This window comes from Panthera onca, chromosome B1 (assembly GCF_046562875.1).
Source record: "Panthera onca isolate mPanOnc1 chromosome B1, mPanOnc1 haplotype 2, whole genome shotgun sequence".
In the NCBI taxonomy this organism is placed as follows: Eukaryota; Metazoa; Chordata; class Mammalia; order Carnivora; family Felidae; genus Panthera; species Panthera onca.
This window is the reverse complement of record NC_138342.1, coordinates 170119760-170129965: the sequence shown is the minus strand read 5'-3', so window position 1 is coordinate 170129965 and position 10206 is coordinate 170119760.

The window sequence follows — 10206 nt, the reverse complement described above, 5'->3', positions numbered from 1 at the left end:
TATGCCATGTTCATTGGCAAAGATGTCTAAGATATCGATTATAAGAAATCAATCCTCCCCAAACTGATCTATGGGTTCCATGTAATTCCGGCCAAAATTCTAAGAGGGTTTTAAATAGAAATGCTGATTCTAAAATTTATATGGAGGAACAAATGGTCAAGCCCTGGGTGGCTCAGTCGGTTGAGCGTCTGACTCTTGATTTCTGCTCAGGGCATGATCCGAGGGTTGTGGGATCAAGCCCCACCCTGAGCATGGAGCCTGCTTAAGATTCTCTCTCTCTTCCTCTGCCCCCACCCCCCGCTTGGGTGCGCACTCTCTCTCTCAAATAAAAATTAATAAAGAAAAAAAAAGAATAGCCAAAATGCTCTAAAAAAAAAAAAGACTTTCATTCTAATGTTACCACATGTTATATTCTGCTAACATTTAGGAGAGTGTAGTGGGGATAGTGTGCTCCACCCAGGGCTCATTTTTGCTTTCTCATCCCATGGCTATGATCACTTGGCAGGTGGGGATGTCTGCTGGTTCAGTGTCACTTTAAGGAGATTGCTGACCTTGAAGCACAGCTGGTTTACATGTCTGAATTTGAACACAGCCAGCAGGATGTACAAATTAAGACATTTAATTAATTAGGTTAAGTGATTGGGTTTTTTTTTCTCCTCAGATTGCCAAACATTCAAAACTGGGTGCCCTCCAGTTCTGGTGAGGGAATGGCGACATAGGCGGGTGCTCTCATATGTACGGCTTCCTTGTGAGAATATGAATTGCAGCAATCTTTAGCACGAGTAACCTGATGACATCAACTGAAAATTTGAAATAATCCTCCCTTTTGGCTAGATCAGACCACTCCTAGAAGTCTGTACTACAGAAAGAAAAACATGTGTCCACTTTGCCGGATACATAGCTGACGTTCATGAGCTTTCATACTGTAGCCAGGCATGGTTCTCCACTCCTCCTTCTGTGCATAAACTCATTTAATCCCTGTAACAATCCCACAAAGCAAGAGTTATTACTGCCTCCATATTCCACATAAGGAAATGAAACTTAACTCTGGCAGCTTGGTAAAGCACATAGCTAGGGTGAAGCTAGGATTCCAACCTAGACAATCTGTCTCCATGGCAAACATTCCTAAATACAGAACTGCTTGTAATGACAAAACTGGAATCATCTGAATGCTTATCCACAGTGGAATGAATGGTTGAATACATTATGAAATCTGCATGCTACAAAATATACAGTTATTAAAAGAAGTGAGTTAGTTCTAAATAATATATTTAACAGAAATAGTTTGCATTTCTATAAACCAGTAATGAAGCAGCAGAAAGAGAAATCAAGGACTCGATCCTATTTACAATTGCATCAAAACCCATAAAATACCTAGGAATAAACCTAACCAAAGAGGTGAAAAACCCATACACTGAAAACTATAGAAAGTTTATGAGAGAAATTGAAGAAGACACACAAAAAAGTGGAAAGACATTCCATGCTCATGGATAGGAAGAACAAATATTGTTAAAATGTCGATACTACCCAAAGCAATCTACACATTCAGTGAAATCCCTATCAAAATAACACCAGCATTCTTCATAGAGCTAGAATAAACAATTCTTTTTTTTTTAATTTTTTAAATGTTCTATTTATTTTTGAGAGAGGCAGACAGAGTACAAGCAGGGGAGGGGCAGAGAGGGAGACACAGAATCCGAAGCAGGCTCCAGGCTCTGAGCTGTCAGCACAGAGTCTAACATGGGGCCTGAACACACAAACCATGAGATCATGACCTGAGCCAAAGTTGAACATTTAACCAACTGAGCCACCCAGGCGCCCCCAGGACAAATAATTCTAAAATTTGCATAGGACCAGAAAAGATGCCGAATAGCCAAAGTAATATGGAAAAAGAAAACCAACGCTGGAGGCATCACAATTCTGTAATACATCAAAATGTATTACAAAGCTGTAATCATCAAGACATTATGGTACTGGCACAAAAACAGACACATAGATCAAATGGAGCAGAATAGAGAGCCCAGAAATGGACCCACAAATGTATGGCCAACTAATTTTTGACAAAGGAAAGAATATCCAATGGAAAAAAGACAGTCTCTTAAGCAAATAGTATTGGGAAAACTGGACACCGACATGCAGAAGAATGAATCTGGACCACTTTCTTACACCATACACACACACACACAAAAACTCAAAATGGATGAAGGATCTAAATATAAAGTAGGAAGTTATCAAAATCCTAGAGGAGAAAACAGGCAACAACCTCTTTGACCTCAGCCATAGCAATTTCTTATTTGACATGTCTCTGGAGGCAAGGGACACAAAAGCAAAAATGAACTATTTGGACCTCATCAAGATAGAAATCTTCTGCATGGTGAAGGAAACAATCAGCAAAACTAAAAGACAACTGATAGAATGGGAGAAGATATTTGCAAATGGCATATCAGGTAAAGGGTTAGTATCCAAAATCTATAAAGAACTTACCAAACTCAACACCCAAAATACATGAAATGGGCAGAAGACACGAAGAGATATTTTCCAAAGAAGACATCTAGATGGCTAATAGACACATGAGAAAATGCTCAACATCGCCCATCATCAGGGAAATACAAATCAAAACCACAATGAGATACCACCTCACACCTGTCAGAATGGCTAACATTAACAACAACTCAGGCAACAACAGATGTTGGTGAGGATGCAGAGAAAGAGGAACCCTCCTGCACTGCTGGTGAGAATGCAAACTGGTGCAGTCACCCTGGAAAACAGTGTGGAGGTTCCTCAAAAAATTGAAAATAGAACTACTCTATGACTCAGCAATTGCACTACTAGGTATTTATCCAAAGTATACAGGAGTATTGATTAGAAGGGGCACATGCACCCCAATATTTATATCAGCACTATTGACAATAGCCAAAGTATGGAAAGAGCCCAAATGTCCACCAACTGATGAATAGATAAAGAAGATATGGTATAGATATACAATGGAGTATTACTTGGCAATCAAAAAGAATGAAATCTTGCATTTGCAACAACGTGGATGGAACTAGAGGGTATTATGCTAAGCGAAATACGTCAGTCAGAGAAGGACAAAAGCATATGATTTCACTCATCTGTGGAATTTAAGAAACAAAACAGATGAACATAGGGGAAGGGAAACAAAAAGAATATAAAAACAGAGAGGGAAACAAACCATAAGAGACTCTTAAATACAGAGAACAAACAGGGCTGCTAGAAAGGTGTTGGTTTTGGGGGGGGGGGTGGTGGGCTAAATTGGTGATGGGTATTAAAAAGGCCACTTGTTGGGATGGGCACTGGCTGTTAGATATAAATGATGAGTCACTAAATTTCATTCTTGAAATCATTATTACACTATATGTTAACTAACTTGGATTTAAATTTTAAAAAAAGATGTGTGATATATACATACAATGGAATATTATTCAGCAATAAAAAAGAATGAAATCTGCTCATTTGCAACAACATGGATGGAGCTAGAGAGTATAATGTTAAGTGAAGTAAAGTCAGTCATAGAAAGACAAATCTCATATAATTTCACTCACATGTGGAATTTAAAAAACAAAACAAATGAGCTAAGGGGAAAAAAGAGAGAGAAACCAAGAAACAGACTCTTAACTATAGGGAACAAACTGATGGCTACCAGAGGGGAGGAGGGGAGGAGGATGGGTTAAATAGGTGATGGGGATTAAGGAGGGCACTTGTCATGATGAGCACTGGATGATGTACCAAATTGATGAAATCACTATGTTGTACACCTGAAACTAATATGTAACACTGTGTGGTAACTATACTGTAATTTAAAAATACATAAATACATAAACAAAATTTTCCAAAAAATTAGGACTTTTGATTATAAATAAATAAATAAATAAATAAATAAAACAGACCTTGGAAAGCTGTCTCTGATACACTTTTATGTAGATGAGCAAGTTTCTGGTAATTCACATATTATTAAACCATTTCAAAAAAATATGTGATCCACATGCACCCCCATGTTTAGTGCAGCACTATCAACAATAGCCAAAGTATGGAAAGAGCCCAAATGTCCACTGATGGATGAATGGATAAAAAAAATGTGATATATATATATATCATGTGTATATATGTGTGTATATATATATGTATGTGTATATATATATATATATATATATATATATATGTATACACACACACACACACACACACACACACACAATGGAGTATTACTCGGCAATCAAAAAGAATGAAATCTTGCCATTTGCAACTACGTGGATGGAACTGGAGGGTATTATGCTAAGTGAAATTAGCCAGTCAGAGAAAGACAAAAATCATATGACTTCACTCATATGAGGACTTTAAGAGACAAAACAGATGAACATAAGGGAAGGAAAACAAAAATAATATAAAAACAGGGAGGGGGACAAAACAGAAGAGACTTATAAATATGGAGAACAAACTGAGGGTTTCTGGAGGGGTTGTGGGAGGGGGGATGGGCTAAATGGGTAAGGGGCACTAAGGAATCTACTCCTGAAATCATTGTTTCACTATATGCTAACAAATTTGGATGTAAATTTTAAAAAATAAAAAATAAAGTTAAATTACAAAAAAAAATATGTGATCCATTTTTATATATTTGTATAGTCGATCAAATAATGAAGTTATTAACATTAATATTTGGAGGCTATATTTGTTATAAACATCTTCTAGTTTGTAGCTTGTATTCTCACTTTCTTAAAGCTGTATATTGATGTACAGAAGTTCAACACAATAAAATGTATCAATTTTGTTTGTTTATGCTTTCGGTTTTTAGTTTAAGATATTCTTCCTCACCCCAAAGTTAGAAGGGTAATCCCCTTTACTGTCTTCTAAAAGTTTTCAATTTTTGACTTTGACATTCATGTTACTAATAATCTGGGATTGATTTTGTGTGTGGTGATAACTGGGAATCTGATTCCATTTCTTCCATATAGATAATTAAATTTTCATCTTCATTTATTCAAAGTCCCTTTTCCCCCAGTAATTTGCCTGACACTTGTCACAAATTAAAAATCTATACATGAGTGGGATTGTTTGCAGCCTCTCTGTTTTGTTTCATTGTCAATTTGTCTACACCTATGCCAATACCACATTTTCTTAATTAATATACTTTACATTATAGTACATCTTTAAATCTGGTGAGCCAATTCTTCCCACTTTATTCTTTTTCTTCAGATGTATCTTCACTATTCTTGATATGTTGCTTTTCCGTGTCATATTGTAAAATTTCTGGTAGAATTTTTACCCACATTGAAATAAACTTACAGAGCAACTTGGGGAAAATCAGCATCTTTATGAGATTGTCTTCTTAATCCATGAACATTGGGTGTCTCAAAAACGACAAAGAGTCCAGGGAAAACATGGGCCAACAGCCCCAAGAGAAAAATGAATAGGCACAGGAGAAACACCCATCTGCCAATAAACATATGAAGAAATACTCAGCCTCACTAGCGATCAGGGAAATGCAAATCAAGATCACAATGAGATATCATCCTACACTCATTCAAATGGCAAAATTTAAGAGGCCTGATAGATTCTGGTGAGGAAGTGGATCGTTTCTAACTTGTTAAAAAGAGGGAAATTATAAGCATAAGCAAATTATAATCTGAAAAATAGACTTCAGAAGAGCGGTTGCCTCTGTGGAGGTATAGAACATCACAATATGAGAGGGGTGTGTAGGTAAATGTAATTCGTTGATGGTGCTCCAGATCTTTGACTGGATGTTGTACTCATGAGCGTTCCTTTTATTAATAAATGATGATGTAAAACAAAATAAACCCGGCCATGCACAAGGAACCAAGGATGAGAATATGTCATGAACCAGGGCTTATGAAGAGTGTGGTTCTGGGCACCTGGAGTCCAAATTAAAACACACACGTGGAAGGATACACAAATTGTGCACTGTTTACTTCAGGGAAGGATTGGGGGGGGGGGCAGGAAGAAGACTAATCCCTTTACCTCCATAAAGTTCAAATTGTTATATGAGCTCTATGTGCCAATAAAATGCAGCACAGGGGTCCATTAGGGCTCCTCCTGTCCCTTCGGGGGAAACAAAACTACAGTGGTGTCTCTCACATCTGTCCTTTCTGGAGTGCCTTCCTATGGTCTTTTGTACAGCCTCCGGTCCATTTCACACCATATTCAGATGCCAGGCCATGACCTTCAAAGGTCTTGTTGGGGGTGGGGGGAAGGAAGACAAAACACAAAAACAAAACAAAACAAAACAAAATTCTTGTCGAGAAATCCAGTGCCCCTAGCATTTTCATGGATCAGTGCCTCTTCTGAAGATGTTGAGATACCCCCGGGAGACGGCCTACAGCTCTGTGCCATTGCACAAGACCACCTTCTCACACTGCACACCCTCCAAAGTCTGCACTTGAAGCGTGACCCTCCCTGCCTCAGGCAGCCCTTGGGGAGCCGTGACCCCATCTCCCTGCCCCACTGCTTCTCTGATGTAGAAGAGCCCACCGGGTAGCTGGGAATTTCCAAACTACACCTCCCTCCACCTGAAATTTGAGCGAATAAAAATTCGTCCATCTCATTACACTTTGTTTGTAAAATGGGAAAAATGAGGCCCGTTCTGGGCACCTCACAGGCTTATTGCGCGGATCTAGTGGGCCTCATGAAGAAGAACACTCTGATGGAGGATGAGTTAATTGGCTGCAGGTCCCCAAGAAGAAGCAAATCTGAGGTTCACTCCTTTCCCATGAAGACCTGGCTGAGTTTGTGTCTTGAGTGGCACACCATTGACAGCTGCCAATTTAAAAAAAAAAAATAGTAAAAGACATCATATTCCCGAGGAAAATTGGAAAGTTACCACACATGGGCCCAGGGAAATGTGCCTGCCTAGAAAAGACCTGAGAAGACCTTCGGTCTACACTGCAGGAGGATCCTTGGCACAGAGGCAGCCTATAACGATTAAAAAACAAAACAGAACAAAACAAAAACACAGTAACCAAAAACAAAATAAAAACTCCCAGCAAGCCCTGGGGAAAGGTGAAAATCTGGTTCCCAGAGTTTCCTGAGTTCCAGACATTATTAGATCGAAATGTCCAGTTTTCAACAAAAAAAATCAGAAGGCATATAAAAAACATGAAAGCATGGCCCATTGAACGGAAAAAAATACATCAACAGAAACTTTCCCTGAAAAGGGCCTGATGGCATACCTACTAGACATAGACTTTAAAACAGCTGTCCTAGGTGCTCAAAGGACTAAAGGAAGATGTAGAGAAAGGCAAGAAAACAATGTTTGAAGAATATGGAAATATTAATAAAGACAAAGACTAAAAACAAAAACAAAATTCTAGAGCTAAAAATTACAATCACTGAAATAAAGATTCACCATCTTCCCGAGACTCACAAAGAATTTTTTTTTTTTTGCCTTTGTTGAAATGGAACCAACACAGGGGGACCAGGGCTGATAAAGAGAAAAGAGATCTCGGAAAACAGTACCCTGTGTGAATTTCACCCCCCACATCATCAGCCCAAGTTCTAGCTCTCTAACCTTGTGGCTCGGCCAGCCCCCATCCTGACACTACCCAAGGCCCCACCCAGGCTCACCTAGCATGCTCAGGGGTGATCTGGGACCTACCATAAATAACAAACACACCCCCATCACTGGGGAAATTCCAAAGTTTTAGAGGCTTACTCTCCAGAACCAAAGACGAAGACCACACAAATCCTTTCTTATACAACAACCCCCACCCCCAACACACCCACACTCTGAAGAAGTCCGTGGCTCTTGCAATGCAGCCAAGCTCTAAATAGCATGCTTACTCCCTCTGTTCCTCAGTTTTCCTTCAGCCAAATGGACATGACTTTTCTGACTTTGTAGAGAGGGAGTAAATATGTCTGTAAAATTATCATGAAACCTAGAGAGGTGTGAACTTGTGATTTTCTGAGAGATTTCAGGAGGTGAGTATGATCGAGAGTTCTGGCATGAGGTACCAAGCAGGACAGTATGACCAGCTTGGCTTCTGCTCCTCCAGCTCCCCTGACTTCAGAGAAACCCATCCATTCATTCCACAAATATTCCACTGGAAACAGCAGTGAAAAAAGAAAACAAATTAAGAAAAAGAAAAAGAAAAAAAGCAAGCTCCGACCCTATGGGGTTTACATGACAGTGGAGAAGAAAATAAATGAATAATGTATATGGTAGGCTAGAAGATTTAAAGGCTAAACAGAAAAATATAAAGCTGAGATGGTAAAGAGGAAATGCCATAGGGGTGGGAGTTGGAAGTTAAAATATTACAGTCAAGAATGGTCTTCCAGAGAACATGGCACTAGAGCAAAATCTTGCAGGAGGCAAGGGAAGAAGCCCAAGGAGATCCTGGGAGAGTTCCAGCATGACGGCACCTGTGCAAAGGCCCTGGGGCAGGAGCAGACCTGGGGCACTTGGGGACCAGTGGACAAGGCAGTGGAACTAGAGCAGAAACATCAAAGGGGAGATGAAGTCAGTGAGGCATGTACTTGGGGGGGGGGGGCAGAGCTTATAGGAGCTCATGGGTTAGTTGTAAGAACTTTGGCTTTACACTCAGAGTGATGGGAGGTTATCACAAGGTAATGTCAGAGCAGAGATGGAATTTGACTGCTACTTTACTTGGTCTATAGGCTTGAAATCAACTGTTGAGGTGAAGATAGAAGCCAAGTGATCAGTTGGTCTGTATCAGTCATCTAAAGGAGAGATGATGAGTACAGGAGGTGAGGAGTGGTTGGATTTTGGAGATCCAGTGAAGGATTTGGAGTGAATGTGGGGGCTTAAAAGTGAAAGAGTCAGCAGGAAGGATAGCCTTACCCTTGCTGATGTGGGCAGATTTGGGGGAGAGGATGAGGAGTAAAGTTTGGGACATAGCAGAATTTAGGTGTCACTTAGATACCCAGGGGAGGCGTGAAGCAGAGTTGGACACAGGAGTCTGAATTTAGAGAGGAGCAGGCTAGAGGTACCCACTGGGGAACTGAGAGCATCCAGAAGTAGTTGAAGATGGGGGCCTGAACTGGATAACCCACTTTGAGCCCTGGAGCCTCCAATAATAAGAGACCAAGGAGAGACAAGCAGGAAAGTCATTACAGAAAAAAAAAAAAAAGGAGAGTGTTTACTTTCAGGGCTGGGAGGCAGTTTTGGGAAGGAACATGTGTGTTGTGGGAATGTTTCTGGGATGCCAGTAATATTCTAGTTCTTGAGCTAGACAGTAATTATATGAATGTTTCATTATGCTCATTTTTGTATTTTATCCACTTTTGTGTATGTAGGTTATATTTCATAATTTTAAAAGTTTTGAGATGATAAATAGACAGATAGATAATGGGCTAAAAGGAAAACCAGGAGAATGAAATTGAATGGCCAGAAATTATTTACATTGAGCCACAGACAGCGGGGGTTTTGTTTGTTTATTTTACTACAGCTCGAGAGCTCCAGGAATCTTTTAAGGAAAAATGATTCCAATTCCTAAAGTAGAAGGTGTTGGAGACACAGGCTGCATTGGCTTGACCATCCCTGCAATGGTCTCCTAGCAACCAAGGAGGCTGGTAGCTGGGGATGGGCCTCTGACTACATTGATGTTTCTTGGGTTGTTCCACTCTTCATAATCACATCCAATAATTATGGAGTTACTTTCCCTGTTTAGAGCACATGCACATTTAATCTCTTTCGCCTTCTCAATAGCTCTGCGAGGTCAGTGGGGAAGATATAATTGTATCTCAGTTTACAAGAAAGAATACCAAGATTCAAAGAAAATACAACAATGCTATTTTTATAGCTAGGAGGGGCCTGCATTGTCTAATTCAACCCCTCGTTTCCTGAAGAGAACAACTGAAACTGAAATCCAAGTTGCCCGACATTCCTGGAGTGCTCCAGAACACCGGTTCGTCAATCTGGAGGAAGCGGCTCTCGCTGCTCCTGGCAAATTGCCAGCTCCAGAAAATCAGAATAAAAAGGAAAGTAAGATCTTCGTTTTATAAAAATAGTTTGACCTCGTGGACTCCTTGCAAAGGTCACGGTAGCCCCCAGTGGTCCCTGCACCACACTTTGAGAAGCACTGTTGGCCTAGAGCATTAGGGATCACCCATCGGGGATGGGTGGTGACCTGGATGAGAGTTAGGGCAGTAGCGGAAGGAAGGGGGTGTTGGAGAGACCATTGTTCACACATTTGGGACACCTTAATTTATGCTGCC